This window comes from Panthera pardus, unplaced genomic scaffold (assembly GCF_024362965.1).
Source record: "Panthera pardus isolate Hobbes unplaced genomic scaffold, ASM2436296v1 HiC_scaffold_10, whole genome shotgun sequence".
Taxonomy (NCBI): domain Eukaryota; kingdom Metazoa; phylum Chordata; class Mammalia; order Carnivora; family Felidae; genus Panthera; species Panthera pardus.
This window is the reverse complement of record NW_026526655.1, coordinates 29819249-29845174: the sequence shown is the minus strand read 5'-3', so window position 1 is coordinate 29845174 and position 25926 is coordinate 29819249. Positions and strand designations below refer to the sequence as shown.

The following is a 25926-nucleotide window of genomic DNA, read 5'->3' as shown; positions in this document are numbered from 1 at the left end:
ATAACGGTTTCCTCAGGTCTTCATTTCCTTATGAAGGCTCCCGAGTCATGCCAAACTTGTATTAAGCAATCTGTATGGTTTTCTCTCAATATTCCGTCTTTTGTCGCAGGGACCCCAGTTGAGAATTTAGAAGGGGAGGAGGAAAAGATATTTTTTTTCCTCCCCAATAATGGCAAATCAAAGACAGTGGTCCCACATACCACATCTTTTTTTTTTTTTTTTTAATTATTACAGCCAACTTCAGTTTCTTCATCTGTGATCTGGGGAGAAACCCCATCGAGAGACCACGGCTGGGTTGTTTAAACAATTATAACAAGATACCTTCTGTACAGATGTAGCTCTCACAAACACGGTGAACATTCCTAAAAACCCACCGGACTTTCTGCAAGAAGCGTGGCAAGCACCAGCCCCACAAAGTGACACATTACAAGAAGGGCAAGGGTTCTCTGTCCGCCCAGGGAAAGCAGCATTATGACAGGAAGCAGAGGCTAAGGTGGGCAGACTGATTTTTCAGAAAAAGGTTAAAATTACAAAGAAGTGCTGAGGCTTGAATGTGTTGATCTCAACTGTAGACGGAAGAGAATGCTGGCTATTAAGAGAAGCAAGCATTGAAAGCGATCTAGCTCTAGGGGCGCCTGGGTGGCTCAGTCGGTTGAGCGTCCGACTTTGGCTCAGGTCATGATCTCACGGCTCGTGAGTTCGAGCCCCGCATCATGCTCTGTGCTGACAGCTCAGAGCCTGGAGCCCGCTTCATGCTCTAGGTCTCCCTCTCTCTCTGCCCCTCCCCTGCTGATGCTGTCTCTCTCTGTCTCTCAAAAATAAATAAACATTAAAAAAATTAAAAAAAAAAGAAAGTGATCTAGCTCTAAATGTCATATTTGTTTTATTATGAAGATGATATAATCTTGAAGTTATGTTCACTTAAAAAAAAAAAAAAAAAAAAAGAGGGGCCCCAGGGTGGCCCAGTGGATTGAGCGTCTGACTCTTGATTTTGGCTCAGGTCACAATCTCAGGGTCATAGGGTCAAGCCCCGTGTCAGGCTCCGAGCTGAAAGTGCAGAGCCTGCTTGGGATTCTCTCTCTTCCTCTCTCTCCGCCCTTCCCCTGCTTATGCTCTGTCTCAAAATAAATAAACAAACATTAAAAAAAAGAAAAGAAAAGAAGAAGAATAGGGGTGCCTGGCTAGCTCAGTGGGTAGAGAGCATGTGGCTTTTGATCTCCAGATCATAAGTTCAAGCCCCACACTGGGTATAGAGTTTACTTAAAAAAAAAAAAAAATACACAGGATACATATGTGTCTAGCACAGTGCCTGGTTTATAGCCAAGAATTGTGATATATCATTATTATTATCTTACTTTATTAATCTTTGAATTAGGGTGTATTATGAAATAATTCACATAACTAGCATGAACTTTGTTGACAGGCTGCAAATTCTTAGGCTTCCAGCTAATGTAATGATCACAGGCTGTAATCAGAGGGCTCATTTGATATTATTCAGGATTGGTTTAGCTAACATTTTGGATTTATGCTTCATTCTAAGAAAACATCGGCTGAAACATACCACTGTGAGCAACAAAATAATGGTTTCCTGCTGTTACTGTAAAGCTGCATTGTGCTCATTCCTTCCTTTCCAAAGTAGGACATTCTGATCCTGTGATAATGTTCTACTGAAGGAATTTATTTATTTTGCACCAAATGATTCGTGTAGATGAGTTCATTTCTTGTGCTGAAGACGGGTCTAACATAGCTGGGACTTCTTGCTGTGATCTCACTGACTTGCTGTCATCCAACTGGCTAGAAAACACAGGAATTGTCTGGCTCAGCAAGAAGAAGACCAGCTTTTCAAAAGAAATTCTTTTGGGGCATTCTCTCAAGTTTGATGAATAAGTTATTTACCGATTGCTTAAGAAAAAACGTAAAATGGAAGCAATGGTCATTCTTTAGGAAATTACTGAAGAACACTCAGTGGACTTGAGCAGATTCCATTTCACATGGCAAAAAAAAAATAGATGTAGTTTTTAAAAATCAAGCTTTTGTTTATTTGAGGCTGAAATAAATGAATGTGAATATTCTTTTTTTTAAATTTTATTTATTTATTTTAAGTAATCTCTATACCAACATGGGGCTCGAACTCATGACCCCAAGATCAAGAGTTGCATGCTCTTCTGACTGAGTCAGCCGGGTGCCCCAGAATGTGAAGATTCTTGTAAATATTTTAATAAAAGTTTAAAATGGACAGACACTCTCTACAGTCATTTTCCCCTCCTTGTGTTCTGGGAAACACAATACCTTTCTGAATAAATCTTTTTTATAGTGTTTGATATATTATAATCCTTCCTCTGATATAAGCAATTTTAAGTGTGAACTGAAGTTCAGAATACTTGCCCTATTCATTATCTCAACAAAACAAAACAAAGAAAAAAAAAACAAAAGGCAAACTATGGAGAAACGCCATGTTTATACATGAAATATTATTCCAGAGCAAAGCCCCTCTCCCAGATAAGGCAAGAAGAACTCGGTCATTTTACCACCTTCTAAAATTTCCCCCATCTTCTTGGTTAGTGCATGTGAAGGACTATACTGAAGTAACATTTTGTATGTGAGCATGTTGATAATGAGAAAATCACCCCAGAGGTGAAGGGCTATTTCAATAGGGCTAATGAAATAAAAGCCCATGTGGGGCAGAAAGGCAGTCAAACAAAAAAGTCATACAAAGTCAAACAAAAAATAATTTATTATTTGCTTTTTTAGTTTATTTATTTTGAGAGAGAGAGAGAGAGAGCGCGCTTGAGGGAAAGGCAGAGAAGAGAGGGAGAGGGAGAGAGAGAGAGAGAGAGAGAGAGAGAGAGAGAGAATCCCAAGCAGGCTCTGCACCATCTGAGTGGAGCCCAATGCAGGGCTCAAACTCACAAACCGTGAGATCATGATCGGAACCCAAATCAAGAGTCAGATGCTTAACTGACTGAGCCACCCAGGCGCCCCAAGAGTAAATAATTTATATCAACTTAGTATTTTTCATTATGTAGCTAAACAATTGATTTGACTAAGCTTTTATTTCCTGAACTTGCTGGTTGTTTTTGATTGGGGAGCAAATCACCGGCTCTACTGAAGGGTAAGTGGTATTTTCAGATGTTAGTTCATTACAGTTCATTCTAAATGAACTCTTCTCTGACCACCACCAGCCTGTCCCTCAGTCTCAATCAAGGTCACTGCTCTATATGCTTTACTTATAACTGTTAGTTATATATTTGAATACATAATAAATGTCTCTCCTCCGACAGGCTGTAGTTTTTGCTTGCCTTTATACCCCTAGAGTCTAGCTCAGTGCCTGGCAAACAGTAGAATTCAAAAATATTTATTGCCTGGCTGAAAGCCTACGTTAGTGGCTTTTGATAGAAGACATTTATGCCCATGGCATCTTGACAATAACTAACAATAATTTTTATCTGAGAGGGCAAAGGTGAGTTTGAGGTGAGAATTTAAATTCTTGATTATCATCAAATTCGTTAGTTCCTGTATTCAGTTCCTCTTTTTTATTAGAGGTGTTAAAAGACTGTTGAGTGCTTAGGAAAGCTAGCTTCCCTCCTGAAGGATGTGTTAAATCTGTTCAGCCACTTAATTAGACAAGGACTTTTGGTTGACAATGGGTCTTACTTCCAGGAAAAGGTGATGAAATTTTCCTCTAAAATCTTACAAAAGCAAACTAGTTCACTATTTCATGAGTAACTCATAATTAAAACCAGTTCACTCAGTGGCGCCTGGCTGGTCCCATCAGTGGAACTCTTGGTCTCAGGGTTGTGACTTTGAGCCTCATATGGGGTATAGGGATTACTTAAAGATAAAATCTTTAAAAAAAAAAAAAACAGATAAATAAAAAAGAAAAAAAACCAGTTCACCTAACCACATGCAAAAGGAAGCAAATACCAGGCACACCTATTTATATAATAGCATTTAACACATTGTGGTAATACCTAACATTTCCTGCGTATTTTGAAGTACAATACGATGTTAAGCCATTTTACGCGCATTTTCACATTTAATTCTCTCAACAACCCTGTGAGATACTATTATTATTTCCATGAGGCAAAGAGAGCTTGGGCACTTAGCAATAGTGTTGAAACTCAGACAAGAGTTCTGGGTCTGTCTGATTTCAGGCACTTCCTTCTTAAACCTTGTGCACCGTAGTAATTATCTGTGGAAGTGTTTTCTCCCTTACTAAACTGTGAGAGCCTTATAAGCAAAGATTATGTTTTAATCATCCTTTCTTGTTTGTTTGTTTGTTTGCTTGTTTTTGAGAGAGACAGAGTGCTCTAGATAGGTAGAGAGAGGGGGAGACAGAGGATCTGAAGTGGGCTCTGTGCTGACAGCAGAGAGCCTGATGCGAGAGCTCAAACTCACAAACCGTGAGATCATGACCTGAGCTGAAACCAAGAGTTGAACGCTTAACTGAGCCACCCAGGCACCTCTTGTTTTACTCACGCGTATGTCTCAAGTACAGAGCAGCCTGCGGAAAACCTAATAGGTGCTCAATAAAAGTTTAGTGTTGGAGGAGAAAGTGCTTTCTCAGTCATCAAAACTATAGTATGTGTACTAAGGTTTCAGTGTTAAACATAGTTAACTATATCGTGTATATAAATAAAATACACAAATCTAACAAATATTTAGACAAAATAAAACAAGTAATTATACACGTAAGTATCCTACTATTTTTTTTTTATTAAATTAGTAATCCATATTTTCTGTTGAAGCATAAGAAACTGCCATTTTGTTAGGTCAAAAATGGTCAAGTCAAATAACAGCACTTTTAAAGGGTATAACCTAATTGAAAAATCTATGTCAACTCTTAATTATATAATCAGGCAGAATACTCCATTACCATATTTTTTTTCTATGCAAACAGAAGTGCATCATTATAAACCACCAAAGAGAAAGTTCTATGAAAAATTAAGGATGTCATATCCATAAGCACTATGTTCCAGGTCCGGGGATCCAACTGTATGTACAAATTATTTTTCATGAAATTAGGGACAGTGTGGTCCTAATGAAAATTCAACACCACACATATTTTTTTAGATTCGGCTTGAATTCTCTTTTCCAAGCTACCAGGTTGCAGACCTCCTTTCAAAGTCCTTCTCCACAAAGTCCTCCCTTTTTCATAGCAACTCTGCCTTCATCCCAAGACCTGATGCACCCCCTAGTGTTCCTCAAACACTTCTGGAATGATTATATTACATGTGTTTATAACGATCACGTTTTGTTGAATATTGAGGTCTGTTATATGCAATTATGTCAAATATTTGAAATGGCAGAACTAAACCCAACTGACTCATTTATTATTATTATTATTATTATTATTATTATTTTAATTTTTGAGAGAGAGAGACAGACAGCACGAGCAGGGGAGGGGCAGAGAGAGGAGGAGACACAGAATTTGAAGCAGGCTCCAGGCTCTGGGCTGGCAGCACAGAGCCTGATGCGGGGCTCAAAGTCGTGAACTGCAAGATCATGACCTGCGCTAAAATCGGACGCTCAGCCAACTGAGCCACCCAGGTGCCCCCATAGGCAATTCTTTAATAACATTTTGGGGGGGGGCATAAAAAGAAAACACAAAATTAGAACTTCAGAGAGAAACCCTAGAAGCCATTTTAAGCACCAGTGAAATCTGCTTCGCTTCTGCATGACTCCTGAGGGAACACTATGACCCTCCTTATTGAATTCTTTATGCGTTAGACTTTATGAAATGAATTACCTTCTTGGCTTCACCTTAGCTGGAACTTTGTATTCATGAGATTGCCTTTTTGACAGTAACACCAACAAGGCCTCTTGTTTTTGGTGTCCTAAAAAGTCTGCCTAACCCACCCGTGAGCCTGAACCCTTTTCCTACTCTCTTTTCGTCTTCAGTTTAAAAAGAACACTCAAAACAAAGTCCACTTGGGAATTTCCTGGTCCTCGTTGAGTCAGCCTGACTTTGAGCCCAGCTGTATTAATGGATTGGTTAAATTCTGAAATGCTTTATGCAGATCAGCCACACTGGCAATACAGGTTTTCAGGACTTCAGTGAGAGCCTTCACTGCCGGATTGAGTTAGATGTGGATTCCTTAGGAGAGTAGTCAGCAGTATTACTGAAAACAGCAGTGAAAAACATCAAGTGTTATATAAATATATTTCTATTGTAACCTGAAAATCCCTGTTGTTGACAGTGGACACAAATGGGGTCGTATTTAGGGTGTTAATTCGGGATTCATTGGGGCGTCTCCATTTTTCTGATGTAGTTCCACTGTGCTCGCCCGAAAAATATATCACACTTGAGAAGAGTTCACCCAAAAGTATTCCCAGGGCCTCCAGGAGGTTATTGCACGTGTTTGAGTACAAGTTCGCACCCCCTGGGCGCCACAACTCTTATCAGTGCACTGCCCGAGCATGGGAATGCTTGTCGCGTCAAAGCTGGGTAGGGCTTTGGCATGAAGTGAGGGTCGTGGAATGGAGAATTCTCTTTCATTGATTTTTTGTTGTTGTTGTTTTTGTTAGCAGAGACCATAAACAGGGCTTCTTGCGCCCTGGATGCTTTAGTGGAAACAGCTCTCTGCTTTTCACCTGCATGCTGCTCTCACATCCCTTGTCTCATGGGTCAGAAGTCTGTGCTCCTCCCTCCTAGCAAGTGCTTCCACAAGCTCCTCGGGCTCAGGAGGACTTCTGGTGGGTACATCCCATCAGTTACTCAGTCAAGTCCAAATCTTGTCATCTCACTTTGACTGTGTCATGGGACACTGACTCTCACCTCCTCCATGAACTGTTAAACTGAATATGCCTGTTCACATCCCTCTCTGCCTTTCTAAACTCCACCTTCGGTAGGCACCCCATACTTCTTTTTTTTTTTTTTAATGTTTATTTATTTTGAGAGAGAGAATGAGCATGCACATGACAGAGAGAGGGGCAGAGAGGTAGAGTGAAAATCCCAAGCAGGTTCTGCCCCATCAGTGCAGAGGCCAATGGCGGGGTTCCATCCTACAAACTGTGAGATCATGACCTGAGCCAAAATCAAGAGTCAGATGCTTAACCAACTGAGCTACCCAGGCGCCCCAGCACGCCATACTTCTAAACGTTTTTAGGTTAGGGGCTCCTGTCTAGCTCAGTCAGTAGAGCATGCGACTCTTGATATCAGGGTTGTGGGTTCGAGCCCCACTGAGCATAGAGATTACTAAAAAAATAAATTAAAAACAGATAAACGGACAAACAAGCCTTTTTGGTTTAATAACTTCATTCTGTTCCCAGGCAGCATAGCTTTAAGCTTACCAAGGGCAAGACTCTTCCTTTAAAATTCTTATGTCTCCTTCTACCAACCTAGCCAAGGATTCCATCAATAACTGTTTGATTGAATAGGATTATGAACAGGCACCTTCTTTTAGCTAATGATAAACAAACAATCCCTTTCTCCCTGGCAAAATGGCAAATAATAATTTCCAACTTCCATCTTTTTTTAAAGATTTTTATTTTTATTCATTTTTTAGATGTTTATTTATTTTTGAGAGAGAGAGACAGAGACAGAGACAGAGACAGAGTATGAGCAGGGGAGGGGCAGAGAGAGAGGGAGACACAGAATCCAAAGCAGACTCCAGGCTCCGAGCTGTCAGCATAGAGCCCCCAACTCAAGCTTGAACCCACAAACCGAGAGATCATGACCTGAGTCGAAGATGGATGCTTAACCGACTGAGCCACCCAGGCACCCCCTGGTGCTGGTTTTATTTTTTTTAAGCAATCTCTACGCTCAACGTGAGGCTCGAACTCATGGCCTCGAGATCATGCCCTACCAGCTGAAGCAGCCAGGTGCCCCCCAACTTCCATCTTCCACATGGAGGTGAAACAGAGTAAGACAAAACAAAAAAATATTTAAACCATTCAAAAGTCCTAACACACTTTATTTATTTGATTTTTGAATTCCTTTATCACAAATGATGTGTTTATTTGCACATGTCCTGCAGAGAGCTGCTGCATGCCATATTTCAGACACCGAAGTTCACAGGGGTTCGTTGATTGATGTTTTAATAATGAACAAGAGTGGCCAATGAGGTCCACATCAGATGGCTGGCTTTCCCCCGGGTCAGTTCCCCTCACAGAGAGAAACTCTTCCACGGGCAAAACCAGGCCCTATTTAACCTTTACCCTTCCACCTGCTAATTACTCATCTGACCAATATATTAATTGGGCTGACAGTACCATGGCATAATGTCTTACAAAACACTTGTGCCTGAATCATGTATACTTGGCTCCAACTGGCACGATTTTCTTAAACAATGAAGAGCATTTTTCGGGGCGCCTGGGTGGCTCAGTCGGTTGGGCCTCCGACTTCGGTTCAGGTCATGATCTCACGGTTTGTGGTTTGAGCCCTGCGTCGGGCTCTGGGCTGACAGCTTGGAGCCTGGAGCCTGCTTCGGATTCTGTGCCTCCCTCTGTCTCTCTCTCTCTGCCCGACCCCTGCTCATGCTCTGTCTCTCAAGAATGAATAAATGTTAAAAAAAAAATTTTATAAAAAAAAAAGAGCATTTTTCATCTTATTTGAGTATCAACGGAATAATCAGAGCATATTATGATGATTGAAGAATATGAAAAAAACGTCTGAGTGAAAGAGTTGCCTCAATCAGTATTTATTGGGTGTCCACTGTATGTGGCACTGTATGTAACGAGCATCCATTATATAGATCTCACTGAGCAGTGACTCAGCCAGACATTTAAAACGGAGGCAGGGGGAGGTGGATTGTGGTGCTGGAAGAAACCTGGCCCATCAGTTTTATTTGAGAGAAAAGGGAATTGAGGTCCCAAAGGTTTGCTTCAAGCCATGAAACAAGCTAAAAGCTTCGTTGGTGTTAAAGCTCTGCGGTGACAGGCAAAATCAAAATGGCAAGTGTAAAGATGTGCCCTCACACCTCTGAAGCATATTTGGAAACTGTGCAATTCAAGAGAATGCTATTAGGTGTGCCTAATACTACTTCAGACTTCACTACTCTCATTAGAAGTTTTATAAGGCAGAAACCTTTACTAGTCAATGTTATCAAAGAAACCAGCTGAATTAGAACTGAAGAGCCCCCATGAGATCAAATATTTAACTTTTTTTGTGGTTTTTATGAAAGCTGAAGACCGAAGAAAAAATAGGAATTTTCAGTATGATAGAGTTTTTAAATCACTAAAGTAATAGACTATTAGAGAAAGTTCAGGAAAAAAAGAAGAGCTATATCACATGAAGAGGCCCAGCATCCACCAGTGTGGCATAAAAATTATTACTATTGGGGTGCCTGGGTGGCTCAGTCGGTTAAGCGTCCGACTTCGGCTCAGGTCATGATCTCACGGTCCGTGGGTTCGAGCCCCGCTTCGGGCTCTGTGCTGACCGCTCAGAGCCTGGAGCCTGTTTCAGATTCTGTGTCTCCCTCTCTCTGTGACCCTCCCCCCGTTCATGCTCTGTCTCTCTCTGTCTCAAAAATAAATAAACGTTAAAAAAAATTAAAAAAAAATTATTACTATTATTATTATTATTATTTTGAGTAGGCTTCCATGCCCAGCACAGAGCCCAATGCAGGGCTTGAACTCATGACCCTGAGATCAAGACCTGAGGTGAAATCAAGAGTCGGACACCTAACTGACTGAGCCACCCAGCCACCCCTAAAAATTATTTTGAGCAGAAGGCACCTGAGGTCCCCAAATAACTCAATTGTCATAAAGCGCCTCCTGGAGAGCATTCTGGGAAGACTGACTCCTTATTAGAGGTGACATCTGTACACCACCCCTAAACAGACAAGGGCCCAGTCAGTTATCTTTCTAAAAAATCATTTGTTTTCCCATTCCTTTATTAAGGGATGGTATATAAATTAGGAAATCATAACTTATGATTTCCTTCCCTCAACTTCCTAATTAAGATGGTATATAAACCCAAATTCTAACCATCTCTTTTTAAAAAAAATTTTTTTTAATGTGTATTTATTTTTGAGAGAGAGACAGTGCAAGCAGGGGAGGGGCAGAGAGAGAGGGAGACACAGAATCTGAAGCAGGCTCCAGGCTCTAAGCTGTCAGCACAGAGCCCGACGCAGGGCTTCAACTCACAAACCAAGAGATCATGACCCAAGCTGTAGTCGGACGCTTAATTGACTGAGCCACCCAGGTGCCCCACTCCAGTCAGTTTAATTTGCCAGCCTTCAGAACTGAACCTAAGAGAGTAAAGTTTTCCCTCCCTAACATACCATCAGTTTACCATCGGCACATCATAAGCTCATTATAGGCTCATTACCACTACTATTTTGAATACTTCAGTTTTTTTAACTGCATTTACTTTTTACATAATTAATATTATTAATACTGTTAATATTACAAGCACCCATTCATGATGCTACATAATCCTCTAAATTATGATTTCCTAATGCCTGCAAGATATTTCACTGAGATGCTATATAAGAAATCCTTAACTAGCCTCCTACCATTGGATATTTGACTGCTTCTGATTTTTTAAAAATTGTAAATGATTTGGAAAAAATAATTTTGAGCATACAGCTTTCCTCCTTTCAAAATTACGCGCATAGGTTGTCTCCAAGTGCTGTGGCCTTTGAAAAGGGAATATTCAGTTAAATATCTACCTCAGATGACAATTAGTGGTAAAGTAACAAGATATGTGACATTCTGTTATAAACTAAATGACTGAAGTCCCAGGTAAAATCATAAATAAAGACCATGAGAAAACTGAAAAAGCATCTAGTGTCAGGAAGATGTGAAAACGTGAGGAGAATTTAATTCAGTCAGAGGAATTACTTGAACTAAGTAATTGAAGACCCACAGAAAGGTCCATTGGTCTTTTATTTCTTTCCCCTACACAACAAACAAAAAAAACACTGGTGGATTCATTAAGCAACAAGTTTGTGGAAGCTTGGGCGGATGAGTTTGTTTTAAGCGAAAAAGGGCCAATTTGAAAGAATAATTGCTGGTGAAAGTTATCAAATTTTCATTTGGTTTTCATTAGCTTTTACTGGGAGGAAAGGATAAACTATTAGACCAAAAGCAGCTGGCTCCCACCTCCCAAAAGAACAATCACGTTAGATAAACCTTTTCTCCCAGCAATTTCCCTGCATTTAGTCATTTGTCCTTCATTAGGAGAGCCCAGGTACCAATTATCCTAACAGGCAATTGATTATGAGATTTCAAAAATGCAGCAACAACAAAGAAATGTTTGTTCTGAAGAACCACAAGCTATTCCTCTTTAAAAGGGAGGAAAAAAAACCCACAACAACAAAAACCCAACCAACCACATTTACAGCTCAGTTTAGAACTTTCCCCCCTACCTTGTCATTTAAGGAGGGCGAAATCAATTTTCATCTCAGAGCACCATTTTCTCCTACTAGTTTTCTCTAAGTGGCCTTTCCACAAATGATGTTTGATTATTTCTGAGTCACAACTACTTAAAATCCACATTTATGAGCTGTAATTTTCTAGGTAAAAGCCGAGGAAATTACTCAAAGTTCTTTGTGCCCTCCCACCCCCTCCCCCGAGCAACACCCTCATGTTCTCTCTTTCAGGGTTTGAGGTTTTAATCAGCAGCAGTAGCAAACCTGGTTATGACCTTCCCTAAAAACTGTGACAGGACCAAAACTATGAATCTGCACATAGAACTTTTCCTAAACTATCAGGAGTCCTTTTTCTGGTCTGCCAGCTGGTACTTAGTCAAAATACTGTTTTGTAAATAAATCATCTGCAGAAAATCCTCATCAGGTCGGCTGCAAATGTGTCAGTCTGAGGAAAACAAACAAGAAAGCACTTACCAGCTAATTTACTTTGAGGAGAGAAGCTATTTTGATGCCTGGGTGTGACCTCCCCGCTCCAGAATGAAATGGAGGGTGGTTTTCAGAACGGCTACGTTGTACACTCTTTCCCAGCCTCCTCATTTGGCTTTTATCTGGCTTTTGAAATGACACTGGAGGAGAGTGATGTTGGGTTTCATTTGAATGTGGTTCTTCCCTTCCTCCACCACCCTCCACAAAAATGCATCATGTATTCCAGGAGAAAAGTAAACGATGAACAAACAGCACAGATTAATTCTTTTGCTCAGCGTGTAAGTGTGTATAACTGAGGTTTGTTTTTTGAATGGAAACCATTGCTATTGGCTGCAGTGCCGCAGGCTGAAAAGTGATGGGGGGGCACCCATCCTTCCTTTGTTTGATGGGCTTTTGCTTATGAGAAGTCAAGTTAAATTTCATTCTGACGGTGGAATGAAAAGAACCTTAGAATGTCAAAGGAGAGCTCTTCAATTGCACAGCGAACTGTAGGGCTCATTAGGAGAGATTTTACTTACCGGGTTAAAGTGTGTTTCTGACAGTGGAGAATTGTAATCACACATTAATTAGGTGTTTTAGTTTTTATTTCTTTATCTAGATGGGCTGCCAGAGAAAGCTCTTAGGAGCCGAGGAAATTGACGGATTGGTTTTTTTTTTTTATCCCTCATCTCCTTCTGTGGTCCCGCAGATGTGAACACATCTGTGTATCTGAGGTAAGGCTCAGAATTCAGAAATTCACAGGATAAGAAACATGGAGGCAAGCCTTGAGGTGGTTAGCTTCCCTCTGCAGAGCTAACGTGTTTTTTGTAAGCTCTAACAGCAGCTCGATCATGTGATATTGGAAATTGAACATTAGGTCACAAAACATTGTTAGGCCAGCTAATTGAACAGCCTTAGGTGAGCTGCCAGAGACGAACGCAATTTTGTATTTGACTGAAGGATAGCAGAATATGCCATCTCAAAACATGCCTCTGTGGCATAAAGATTATTTTGAGCTGATTGTTTTTAAGAAACTGCAGACACACAAGAAGCTCTGAAAACAGAATGGAAGTTACCCTTTTGTAAGGGAAATCTATATTTATAAAGGAAATTTACATTAGAAAGGGGGACTGTATCAGGAAGCGAGCTATTACCAGAGATGACTTTTTCACCTGAGAGACTGTCTGCTTGGCAAGGCAACCTTTGTTTACCAAACATTTCCTCTTCTCACCTTCCCGTGAATTTCCTTCCCCGGCTTTTAGCACCAGATCCCAATCCCTTTCCTTACCTCTGGATGGTATGTAATCCTCAGTCTTCTGGTCTTTCGAGTCTCATATTCTAGTGGGGCTCCCGTATATATGTAATTAAAATAGTGGGGTTTTTTTTCTCCTCCTGTTAATCTTTTTTTTTTTTTTTTTAACAGGGGGGAGCCTTAGCCAAGAACAGTGAAAGGTAGAGGGAAAATTATTTTTCCTCCCTTTCATGACCAAGTCTAGAAAATCTAAAGCAGCAATGCTCGTGGGGGGGGGGGGGAGGCGGGGGGAGGAGGGAACATATCAGAATAACCCTAGGGGATGTGTGCACATGCTTTTTCAATATATATATATCCCTCAACCCCATAAGGATATACCCTCTCCAACATTTGCCCGATCCCTTGATTCCACAGAAAATAACCACTGTTAATAATCTTTGCATATTTCTTTTCAGTATTATCTGAGCATAAATATGGTCTTTGGAGGAGGTAGTCGTAGAGCTCTCTGCTGGAGATTCGTATCTAGTCACCAGTTCCTACTCTTTTGTATCAGCAACATTAGCATTTGTTAGTAGTTGTAGGTATGGGGCACCTGCGTGGCTCAGTCAATTGAGCGTCCAATTTCAGCCTAGGTCATGATCTTGCGGTTCATGGGTTCAAGCCCTGCCTCAGACTCTGCTGTCAGAGCAGAGCCTGCTTCCTATCCTCTGTCCCCTTCTCTTTCTGCCCCACTCCCCATTCTTATTTTCTCTATGTGTCTCAAAAATAAAAATAAAACATTAAAAAATAGTTATATGTAAACTTCTGTAATCATACCAAAGTACAATTTCATCCACAAAAGACATTTTGAGAATTTGGGGAAGAGTTAGTTATTTTACAGAGTTTTGACTGTATTTTTTGGCAATAGAGCAGGGAGCATTGAGTAGCAAACGATAGAGAAGATAAGAGAAAGGACAGTTAGCAAACGCTTACTAGGTACCAAGCACAGTTTAAGCACTGAAATCCAGGAAAGCGTAAGCATTTCTTCCCCCAGGATTTTATTTGTAAGCAATCTCTACACCCAACATGGGGCTCGAACTCACAACTGAGATCAAGCATCACATGCTCCACTGACTGAGCCAGCCAAGCCAACTGCCCCAGTGTAACCATTTTTGTTTTAATGTTTTAGTTACCTCTGAAAACGACAGAAGTGAAACATACGCTTGCTTAGCTTTGAAACCACAGAAGTGAAACATATGCTTACTTAGCTTTGAAATTGCTACCAAACAATCAGGAGCAGTAAATAAAATCTCTCCGCTAATGAACCCTATAGTTTGCCATGCATTTGAGAGAGCTCCCCTTGGACATCGTAACATGATGCCTTATAGTTGATCCATTATTCAAAAGCAGTTGAAGCTGAAGGGCTCACGTGCACTAGAGATAACTTACTTGCCACCCCACGCATGCAATAGATGCAGTGGACATCAGCCAGGCTACTAGGTGTATTGGCTGAGCTGGTGAGTCACTTCAATGGAGATGGCTTAACAGAGCCTCTACTGGATGTTGCATAGTTGTCCTGAGCATTCAGTCTCCAAACACCATGCTTTTAAGAGACTTAACCAATTGGGGGCACCTGGATGGCTCAGTTGGTTGAGCCTCTGACCTTAGCTCAGCTTATGATCTCCTGGTTCAGAAGTTCGAGCCCCACATCAGGCTTTGTGCAGACAGCACCAAACCTGCTTTGGGTTCTCTCTCTCTCTACCCCTCCCAAGCGTGCTCTCTCTCTTTCTCTCTCAGAAATAAATGAACATTACAGAAAAAATTTTTTTAATTAAAGAGACTTAACCATTAGCCTATCTGTCTATGAGAAGAGATGTTTCTGGAATTGAGTGAGTAGGGGGGAAGGGGCAGGAGTAACTTCTGCCACATAAAAGGATTTCAGACCCTCCCCTGTTCATGCTCTGTCTCTCTCTGTCAAAAAAATAAATAAACGTTAAAAAAAATTTTTTAAAAAAAGGGGCGCCTGGGTGGCTCAGTCGGTTAAGCGGCCGACTTCGGCTCAGGTCATGATTTTGCGGTCCATGAGTTCGAGCCCCGTGTCGGGCTCTGTGCTGACAGCTCAGAGCCTGGAGCCTGTTTCAGATTCTGTGTCTCCCTCTCTCTGACCCTCCCCTGTTCATGCTCTGTCTCTCTCTGTCTCAAAAATAAATAAACGTTAAAAAAAAATTTAAAAAAAAAAAAGGATTTCAGGACAGTGTCACCACATTCTAAATCATAGCAAATTCTCTGAAGCCTTTTGGGGGTAGGATTTCAAGGGGTCCTTTGAGAGGGGCATGTGTGTGTAAGCAGGTCTGTAGGGCCACCTTGGCCCAGAAGAGAAGATATGAAGTGCCTCTATCATATTTTTTGGTTAACGGTATGCCTCTCTTAAAGAACTTTTCTTCACTGATGCTTGAAATTTCACTGTTAGAGAATCGTTCTTTGGAAAAGATGACATTTTAAAAGAAAAGCTTTGTATTAATTTAGTGAAGCTCTAATAGTTAGAATGGGTCAGGCAATTTTAATATGGCCATCCCCTCTCCGCACCCCAACCCCACCAGAAAAAACATTAGGGTCAGCCACTTGGTCTCCCTTCTTTTGATAAGATCAAGATCGTTATTCTTTTCCTTTCTTGTTTGATGTTAAAATAGGTTACTTGCCCCAAACACCCGAGTACTCTGATGATAGAAATTTCAGAAGTAGATATTTGGGAAAATACAGTGAGGCCACATTGATTTTGTTAACGATAATTTCTAAACTTTTTGTTGTCACTGTTTATTTAAAAGAAAAAAAGAAAAAGAATTCAGCCTAGAACATTGGAAAAGAGATAATATACAAGCAGACATTTTCTTATTAAAGAAGCTGATTTGTGGGGCACCTGGGTGGCTCAGTTGGTTAAGCTCTTGCTTTTGGTTCAGGTTCATGAATTCGAGCCCCAGATTTGTATCCTGCTTGGGATTCTGTCTCTCTCCCTTTCTCTCTGCCCCTCCCCCCTGCTTGCTCTCTCTCTCTCTCTCTCTCTCTCTCTCTCTCTCTTTCTCTCTCTCTCAAAATAAATAAACTTTAAAAAAAAAGAAGATGGTTTGTGAAAAATGGGAAAACTTCACTTCTTTTCATTTTTTCTCTGGTCATAGAGAGAGACGACTGTCTCTTTGTTTACATGCCCTTCTTCGGCCTGTTTCTTCAGGGTCAGAGATTAAATTTGGGGGCCTTTATATGTTGAGCAGTGAGGCTGGAACCATGCAAAGCTTTTCCTAGACTCTGAAATGGACTCACAGGCGCAGACTCAGTGGCTCTGAGAGGTCACATTGATGAGCCAGGCTAACCTGACCAAACACGGCAGCTTTTATGCCACTTAAAGCAGAGAATTCTGAAAGGCCATTAAGGACAAAGCCCTTCTCCAAATTCTTGCTTTTAATTCCATATGGCCCCTGCAGGAACTGAGCCTGGAGGATGCTCAGGAAGTCTGTTGGAGGATTTAGCTATACATCTTTTTAATTGAAATACACAAAGGTCTAATTACCTGCGGAAATGTGGGGAACGCTTGTATTGTTATCTCTTATTTGAATAAACCTTCTCTTTTAATATGCCAAATGACAAATCAAATGAGATCTACATAGAAGGATTTAGACTGGTTCTCTTCACTACGACATCTCAGATGCTGAGGGCCTGAAGCTTTTGCAGAGTGGAGCGACCCCCTCTCAGAAGGTCCCTGCGTCGAGCTGGTGCAGTGAGGCCTCTGCAGTGAGGCATGTGGGCAAAGGCTTCAGGGCTCTGGGTTAATAATTTCTCTGGGAGAACTGGTCGCAGCCACTCTAATTCTTGGAAGAAGTATTTCCTCTTTTTGTAACCAAGGGAAGTAAATAACCTTGTTCACTTACTGCCCTGGAAAAAGAAATGTGGTTTGCCAGTGGTTAAATCAATCTGCCGTATGTCACTTAGTCAACAGGCATCTGGGTGACACCATGCTTGGTCCTGATTCAAGAGAAAGGACTGCTCTGGGAATTCAGGCCCCTCCCAACCATCTACTCTAATTATGCTACTTTTCTCGTTAAACTGCTGATTATGGGTATGATGTCAGTACATCTGTATTTTTCTAAAATGTCACATTTTGGGGAAGGAAAAGGATCACAGAATAAAGCATATTTTCTCGACTTCTGTAACTGGTTCAATCACTATTTGCATTTTTCATTAGGAAATTGGTAGCCCGGGGGCCTGCTGCAGCTGCACACGCGTTTTGTTCCTGCTGCACAGTGTTTTCCAGAGTTTGAATTAATTTCCATCATTTAAAAATCAGGAGATGTCACATCGCCGTCCTGATGATCATCTCCTCGTGGAAAACTGGACAGAGCCGGGAAACAATGGGTCTGCGTCCCAAAAGGACACCGTCGGAGGAGGCCGGGTAGCGGTGGTTCCCGGTACCGTCAGCAAGGCGCTGCTTTCCGGCTCTGTCCCTTTCTCCTGCCCTCCCGACTCCTGGACAATATCCATCTGACCCTCCAGGAATTTGCCCTTTCAACCCGTGCTCCTTTCTAATTCTTTTCCTGTTGAATTTCTTCAATTTAGGGAAATTGAGTACACAGAGAGGTCATCAGGCAATCATTTTTAACCACATGAGGAATTTTAGGTCTGTTTGTTTTTGTAAATAAAAATGAATCCTCTGCATTTCCCTAGTAAAACCTGAACGCATTACAAAATGTGATTAAATTAACACAACCAACTTTAACCTGCTTAACTAGGATCAGCGATATGCCAAAGGAGGGACATGGGGCGCAGACTGCCCAGGTGCAGGCAATAGGGAGGGCACTGTCTGTAGGGAATTTAAAAACAATAATGAAACCAATTAAAGCCCTTCTGCTTTTTGTGTGATCACCGCGTGCCAGCAATGCTGAACAAGGTCAGTGATGAAACACTCCTCTCAAAAATCCTTTTGTTGGCTCAAGGTTTAAAGAATTGCTTTGAGAACTATGAGTTTAATTTTACATATATAGTATATCCAATATATTATGTACATATATATATACACACACACACATTTTATTTTACAAGGTGTTTAAAAAAAATTTTTTTTAACGTTTATTTATTTTTGAGACAGAGACAGAGCATGAACGGGGGAGGGTCAGAGAGAGAGGGACACACAGAAACCAAAACAGGCTCCAGGCTCTGAGTGGTCAGCACAGAGCCCGACGTGGGGCTCGAACTCACAGACCGCGAGATCATGACCTGAGCCAAAGTCGGACGCCCAATGGACTGAGCCATCCAGGCGCCCCTACAAGGTGTTTTACATGAAAGTTTATTACTTGTTCTTATTTTAATTTTTAAATTAATAAACTTTTTTTTTCAGGAATAGAATTTAGTGATTCATCACTTACATATAATACCCAGTGCTCATCCCAACAAGTGTCCTCCTTAATGGCCCTAGCCCCTTCAGCCCATCCCCCCACCCAACACCCTGCCAGCAACCCTCTGTATTTAAGAGTCTCTTATGTTTTGTCTCTCGTTACTTATTTTTTAATAGACGATGTAGTTTACATGGAAGTAAACTGGAAAAGCTCCCAATTATAGAGACATCCCCAGTGCCAGGCGTGGCTTCAGTTCTGCTTTCTTTTGAGATGAAATTGGTAATGGTTCCAAATCGGTACAGTTCCTGTTTCCTCACTGTGATACTACGTACGCTTACATTTAAACTATAGATTTGAAACACACAGCGAAAGCACATGGTAAAAATCAAGAAACAGAATTTAAGTCGTTTCCATTTCTACATTCCATGCCACCACTTGGAGCTTTTAGTTATATTTAAAATGGGAAACAGTGAAAGAAAGGGAGAGCTGCAAGGTGTGGTATATTTTGTTCGGCAAATGTAAATTTTTAGTTCAAAACTTTTTCTTTTTTAACTGAATTTGGATAAAACTTTTAAAATAGAAAATCATTACACACACACACACATATATATTAATGTTTATTTTTTGAGAGAGAGCGAGAGTGCACATGAGTGGGGGAGGGGCAGAGAGTGAGGGAGACACAGAATCCAAAGCAGGCTCCAGGCTCTGAGCTGTCAGGACAGAGCCCGACGGGGGCTTGAACTCAGAAGCCATGAGATCATGACCTGAGCCAAAGTCAGACGCTTAACCAACTGAACCACCCAGGCGCCCCATAAAATTGAAAATCGTTTTTAAAAATTGTTTTAAAATGAAAGACTGGGATGGCACGCCTGGGTGGCTCAGTCAGTTGAGCATCCAACTCTTGATTTCAGCTCAAGTTGTGATCTCAGAGTGGGTCGTGGGATCGAGCCCAAGGTGGGGCTCTGCACTGAGTGTGGAGCCTGCTTAGGATTCTCACTCTGCCCCTCTCCCCCTAATTATCTCTCTATAAAAATTACTTACTTGGGGCACCTGGATGGCTCAGTCGGTTGAGTGTCTGACTTCAGCTCAGGTCATGATCTCACAGCTTGTGAGTTCGAGCCCTGCATCAGGCTCTGTGCTGACAGCTCAGAGCCTGGAGCCTGCTTTGGATTCTGTGTCTCCCTCTCTCTGCCCCTCCCCTGCTCATGTTCTGTCTCTCTCTGTCTCAAAAATAAATAAAAACATTTTAAAAAATTACTCAATTAATTAATTAATCAAAAAAATGAAAGATTGGAGGCACCCGGCTGGCTCAGTCTGTAGAGCATGTGACTCTTGATCTCAGGGTTGTGAGTTCAAGCCCCACATTGGGTGTAGAGGTTACTTAAAAGTAAAATCTTTAAAAAAAATAATAATAATAAAATGAAAGACTGATTCAAGAAGTAAAAGTATTACAGCAATGATGTGATTTAGTAGTTGCCTAAATTGTACCTTCTGCAGACAGATCAGTTTCATTAAAATTCAATTACTAATTGCTGATGTAGAGAAGTATCTTTTTCTCCTATCCATTTAAGTGGGGTTCCTGGGAGAAAAGACAGATTAACAAGAGAAAAGCATACACATTTATTTAATATAAGTTTTAAGGTCATGGGACCTTCATAAGGAAATAAAGACCTGAAGAGTGTTTTATGCCAGGTTTCATGAAGAATGAAAAGTCATGAAAAAAATGTGGTGGGACAAAGAAGGGTATGAGCAAAGTGTATAAACTGGGGGAACAGCAAGGCCCCTTTGTTCAAATTCCTCCTGGTGTCATGGATGTAAAGATGGATATACTTTCCTCAAGTATAGGGAGGGCGCCTTTCCCACAAGGCTTTCAGGACCTGCTTCAGGAGAAGGTCAGAAGGTTCTTCCTGCTGCCCACGCTCTTTCGCAAATTCCTTCATGCTTAATATATTCAATATGTCAAGGTGCCATATTTTGGGGTAGCATGTCCTGAGCCTTGTCACTGGATAGCTATTTGCATGAAATATTATTATATCAGACAGCAACCAATGGATGTGCAGTCAAATTGTTAGTAAGACATAAAAAAAAGCAGTTAGGCCTGGGAACTTATGTACATTTTAACAAAGGGTGTTTCATTGTGGAGAAGTGAGAGACAAAAGGAGAAGGGGAGGCGGACTTCTGGGGGTGATAAGTTTGGGGAAGCTGACTAAAAATGTATGGTAGATAAGGGTTGTTTTAGTAAGTGCTACAGTCTGAATGTTTGTGTCCACCCCCCACGGCAAGATTCATATGTTAAGTCCTAACTCTCCACCCAGAAAGTGATAGGAGAGGGGGGGCCTACGAGAGGTGATTGGGTCATGAGGCAGAGCCCTTGTGAATGGGATTAGTGCTCTTCCTGGTACATGAAGGGAGACAATTTTTTTTTTTTTTAAGTTTATTTTTGAGAGAGAGAGAGAGAGAGAGAGCATGAAGGGGGGAGGGAAGGGGCAGAGAGAGAGGCAGACACAGCATCTGAAGCAGGCTCCACACTGAGCTGTCAGCACAGAGCCTGACGCGGGGCTTGAACTCACAACTGTGAGATGGTGACCTGAGCCAAAGTCAGACGCTTAACTGACTGAGCCACCCAGGCGCCCCGAGACTCTTTTATAAAGGGGAAATTTGTTACCTTTACAAAGGCGAATTTATGTCCTGTCTTTAAGCAGAAGGAGGGAGAACAGAGAATCCCTTCGGCGTCTGCTGTTTCTTAATTGCTTTCAACTCAAAATAATCCTTACACCAAAGTGGCATATTTGGGGGTGGCATATGTTTCAATAACCTCATAGACTCAGCAAGATGCGCTCAGAAGCACTCGGTTTTTTCTGTGGCTGTTGGAGCATTTGTTTTTAAAAAAATTAAAAAGTTGTTTTTCTTTTATAAAATTGTGGTTAAAAAACACGTAACATAAAATTTGCCATCTTAACCATTTTTAGATATACAGTTTAGTAGTTCAGTATTCACACTGTCAGGACCTAGATCTCCAGCACGTTTTTCACTGTTTCATTTTTTTGTTTTTTTACTTTCGGTGTAGTTGACACATACCGTTACATTAGTTTCAGGCGAAGGACACAGTGATTCAACAAGTCTACGCATTATGCTGTGCTCACCCCAAGTCTAGCTGCCACGTGCTGCCATATTATGCTATTAAATACCATTGACTGTATTCTGCATGATGTATTCCTTTCATCCCTGTGACTTACTCATTTCATAACTGGAAGCCTGTGCCTCCCACAGCCCTTCATCCCATTTTGCCCATCTTCTCACCCCCCCTCCCCTTTGGCAACCACCAGTTTGTTCCCCCCATTGGTAGGTCTGTTTCTGCCTTTCTTTTTCAGTTTCTTCATTTGTTTTGTTCTTTAGATTCCACATGTACGTGAAATCAAATGGTGTTTGTCTTTCTCTGTCTGATTCATTTCACTTCACGTAATATCCTCTAGGCCCATCCATGTTGTCGCAAATGGCAAGATCTCATTCTTTTTTATGGCCGAGTAATATTCAAGTGCGTGTGTGTGTGTGTGTGTGTGTGTGTGTGTGTGTGTATTCCACATCTTCTTCATCTATTTATCAATGGAAACTTAGGTTGTTCTCATATCTTGACTATTGTAAATAATGTTGCAATAGGCATAGGGGTGCCTATATCTTTTCAAATTCATGTTCTCATTTTCTTTGGATAAATACCCAGCAGGGGAAAAGAACTTTTAAATCTTCCAAAGTGCAACTATATACCTATTACAGTAGAACTCCTGGTCTCATACTGAATTTTGAAAAGACATTCGAAAAGGGATGCCTGTCTAGCTTAGTCAGTGGAACATGTGACTCTTGACCTTGAGGTCATGGGTTTGAGCCCCACATAGGGCATAGAGATTATTTTTAAAAAATATGTTTCAGTGGACAGGTCAGGCAGAGAAGACCTCAGGCTAAGTAGCCAGCACAAAGAAAGACAGTGCAGGGAGCAAGGGACCAACTTCGCAGCAGCAATGTGGATAGAAAGAATGGAACACGAAGGTCCTGCCCAAGACAACCTGATTTGCCAGGAGAGGCAGAGGTCCAGGTGGAGTTACCGGAGAGGCTAGAAAGGGGTCCAGGCCACTAATTTTACTATGGTCTTTGAAGATGCTGGGTATCCTTGGACTGAAACTGTCCATGGAATGAGATATCAGCTGCTTTGTTTAGACTTCGTTGCTTTGTAGTCGATGCCACACCATAATACCTTCCACACCACCCACCCATTCAGAATAATTAACCCATGCCAGAATAATTAACATTTCTCAATTAAAGAATCAGAATGATTATCACAGAATTTTCAGAAAATAGAAAAGAACATAACATGACGATTAAAATCACTCCAATCTCCACCATTTAGAGAGTAAACCCATGACATTTTGGCATAGTTGTATACTTTAATTAATTAGTTAATTAATTAATTTTTGTACATAATCTCTTCCCCCAGCATGGAGCTCGAAGGGACGACCCCACAACCCAGAGATTGAGAGTTGCATGCTCCACCGATTGAAACAGCCAGGTGCCTCTATTTGTAATTTTTTTTAATTTCTATATTTTATTTATTTATTTATTTATTTATTTATTTATTTATTTATTTTTAATGTTTATTTATTTTTGAGAAAGAGAGAAAATGAGCCAGGGAGGGGCAGAGACAGAGGAGGACAGAGGATCTGAGGAGGAGTCTGTGCTGACAGCAGAAAGCCCAACATGGGGCTCGAACTCATGAACTATGACACCGTGACCTGAGCCAAAGTGAGAAGCTTAACCGACTGAGCCACCCAGGCGTCCCCCAAATTTCTATATTTTAAAAATATTATGCGAGATTAGTTTGTACTTGCAATTTTGTGACCTGACCATTTTACTTACACTATGAGCATTTTTCCATGTCATTATATATTATTCAAAACCATATTTTTAATGACTGCATAATATCATACTCTACAGATGTTCTTTAAGGCATTTTAAAAAGTGGCAATTTTACTGCCATCCTAGAAAATGAGAGTTAAAAAGTGGCAATTTTATTGCCATCCTAGAAAACGAGAGTCCTATCTTCAAAGCAATTCCTGGGATCCTATGCTAAAATAAAGCACTATCAAGCTGGATCCCAGAGATAAGCGTATTTTATGAACTACTGAAATGAAATATAAAATCCTAGCACAGGAAATAAAAAAAAAAAAAACCACAAAACCCTAGCGCGGGCTGCAATTTAAGCAAATAGAAACAGAATCTGGTACTTTTTCTGTCAACAAATAACTCAGAAAGCTTTTCCATAAAATTAAATAATGATGTGATGTGTTATCCACTACATTTGTAGCAGCATAATTACAATAATGAGACACATTTAATATAATGAGACTCCATATTTTTAAAATGCTAAGTCACGCCAAGCATGCTGTTTGGTGTTGCCCAGTTATTAAACCATTTAATATTTCCATTTAAATTTTATGAGGTCCAGGAAGCAAAGTGAGAAGAAATTTTGTTGAATTATAAGCATATTAGGTGGGAAAATGAAAGCTTCTCTTGCATCCTCCAGAGTCAGTTAGCAACAGAGTTGCAAGTTTATAGCTTCAGTTAGAGTTCAGGAGCTCTCGCCAATGAATACAAATTTATGGCACTTTAAAGAGCATACTTAATATTTTATTTTCTTTCCTGTGATTTCAGCTACCAAAGTATTGCAGTAAATGTCACACTTGGGAACTTACCTGGGAAAACTGCCCCCAAACCATTATGGTGCCAGTACACATAAAGGTGATCAATGCTAAGACCGGGGCACTCGTGGCCAAAACAGAATATGGACATGGTATTGAAAAATCATTCGCTGGGAGAAAAAGCCGAGTCGGATTGATTAAGTAACACTGCACTTTGAGATCAAGAGTCCTGAGAAAGGTGTTGACCACACATTTTCTAGGAGGGGTCTTTGCTCTCTAGAACAGACTCTAGATTTTGTGATCAGTCATTTGATGCAGGGCGAGAGGGGAAACCAGCACATATTGACTGCAAAATCTGGGCTTTAAGAGAACCTGGATTCTAGTTCTGACTGCTCTCCCACTAATTGGCTGAATGGCTTTCAGCAAGTTTCAGAAATTCCCCAAACCCTGGTTTTCTTATCTGGCGAATGATAATGATATTACCTGTATCCCAGTGTTGTCGTCAGGTTCCAATGAGACAGTATCTGTAAAGCACATAAACAGTAAGGTCTCAATACATGCTTATGTTCTTTATTACTCGTCATCTATTATGCCTTGCCCTAGGTACTTTCCAGTTAAATTATCTGTTGATGAGGTGCTATTAGCACCTATTCACTTAGTAGCAGTGACCACAATTGCCTCCTCAAAATCCATTCCTTCCTTCTTTCTCATCACCAGAGCCACAATTTTATTTAGGACAGCAGTGTATCCAGATAAAACACTACATTTCCCAGCTTGCCCTGAAGCTGAGAATGGCCACTAAGATTTATGTGGAAAACATTGGCTGGGGCTTCAAGGAAAGCTGGCTGTGTTTCAGAGGTATGCCTTGGAAGGTCAACAAGATGAATGAAGCTTCAGCCGCTTTTTGGAACTATAATGGAACAAGAAGTGCAGGGAAGAAGTTACAAAAAGTCTAGAATCCTGGAGGTCTCAGCCTTGAGCTTTTTTTTTTTTTTTAATGTTTATTTATTTTTGAGAGAGAGATAGAGCATGAGGGGGGCAGGGTCAGAGAGAGAGGGAGACACAGAATCCAAAGCAGGCTCCAGGCTCTGAGCTGTCAGCACAGAGCCTGATGTGGGCCTCGAACCCACAAACCGTGAGATCATGACCTGAGCCGAAGTCGGATGCTTAACCGACCGAGCCACCCACACACCCCTAAGCCTTGAACTTTTTTTTTTTTAAATTTTTTTTTTAACGTTTTATTTATTTTTGAGACAAAGAGAGACAGAGCATGAACGGGGGAGGGTCAGAGAGAGAGGGAGACACAGACTCGGAAGCAGGCTCCAGGCTCTGAGCCATCAGGCCAGAGCCCGACGCGGGGCTCGAACTCACGGACCGCGAGATCGTGACCTGAGCTGAAGTCGGCCGCTTAACCGACTGAACCACCCAGGCGCCCCAGCCTTGAACTTCTTGAGGCACTCAAGGGAAGTCAGCAACATTTTCCCTCCCCAAACTTACTGTTTCTTGAGAGATATAAGCCTTGAATGAGTTTAGGTCACTATTACTTTGAGTTTGTTGTTATATGTTATCCCAAGTGTAGCTCACTTTTCCCACACCATATTAGAATCCTTGAAAAATGATGACACCTTCATCATTCAAAGGATCATTATAACAAAGTCTCATTTTGTGAAGTAACCTGAATAAGTTTGTTTGTGAAACAAACCAAAAACCTGAGAATCTACCTCACAGTGTTTTTGTTAGAATGGAATGAAAAAGAAAGGGGTGCCTGGGTGGCTCTGTTGGTTGAGTGTCAAACTCTCTTTTTTTTTTTAACATTTATTTATTTTTGAGAGAGACAGAGACAG

At 41.0% G+C, this 25926-nt stretch overlaps 1 protein-coding gene across 8 annotated transcripts in view; it reads right to left on the bottom strand.

Moving 5' to 3' along the window:
• Positions 1-25926, bottom strand: part of CMKLR2 (chemerin chemokine-like receptor 2) — an 80006-nt gene that overhangs the window by 32504 nt on the left and 21576 nt on the right. For 5 of the 8 annotated variants that reach the window (XM_053905632.1, XM_053905642.1, XM_019446260.2 and 2 more), the window contains exon 1: positions 11793-11980. The gene's annotated coding sequence lies outside the window, so the exon portion shown is untranslated. Of the gene's footprint in view, positions 1-11792; positions 12011-24565; positions 24607-25926 lie in introns of those variants that run through there. The other 3 variants (XR_008423298.1, XR_008423296.1, XM_053905643.1) reach the window with 3 other exon arrangements.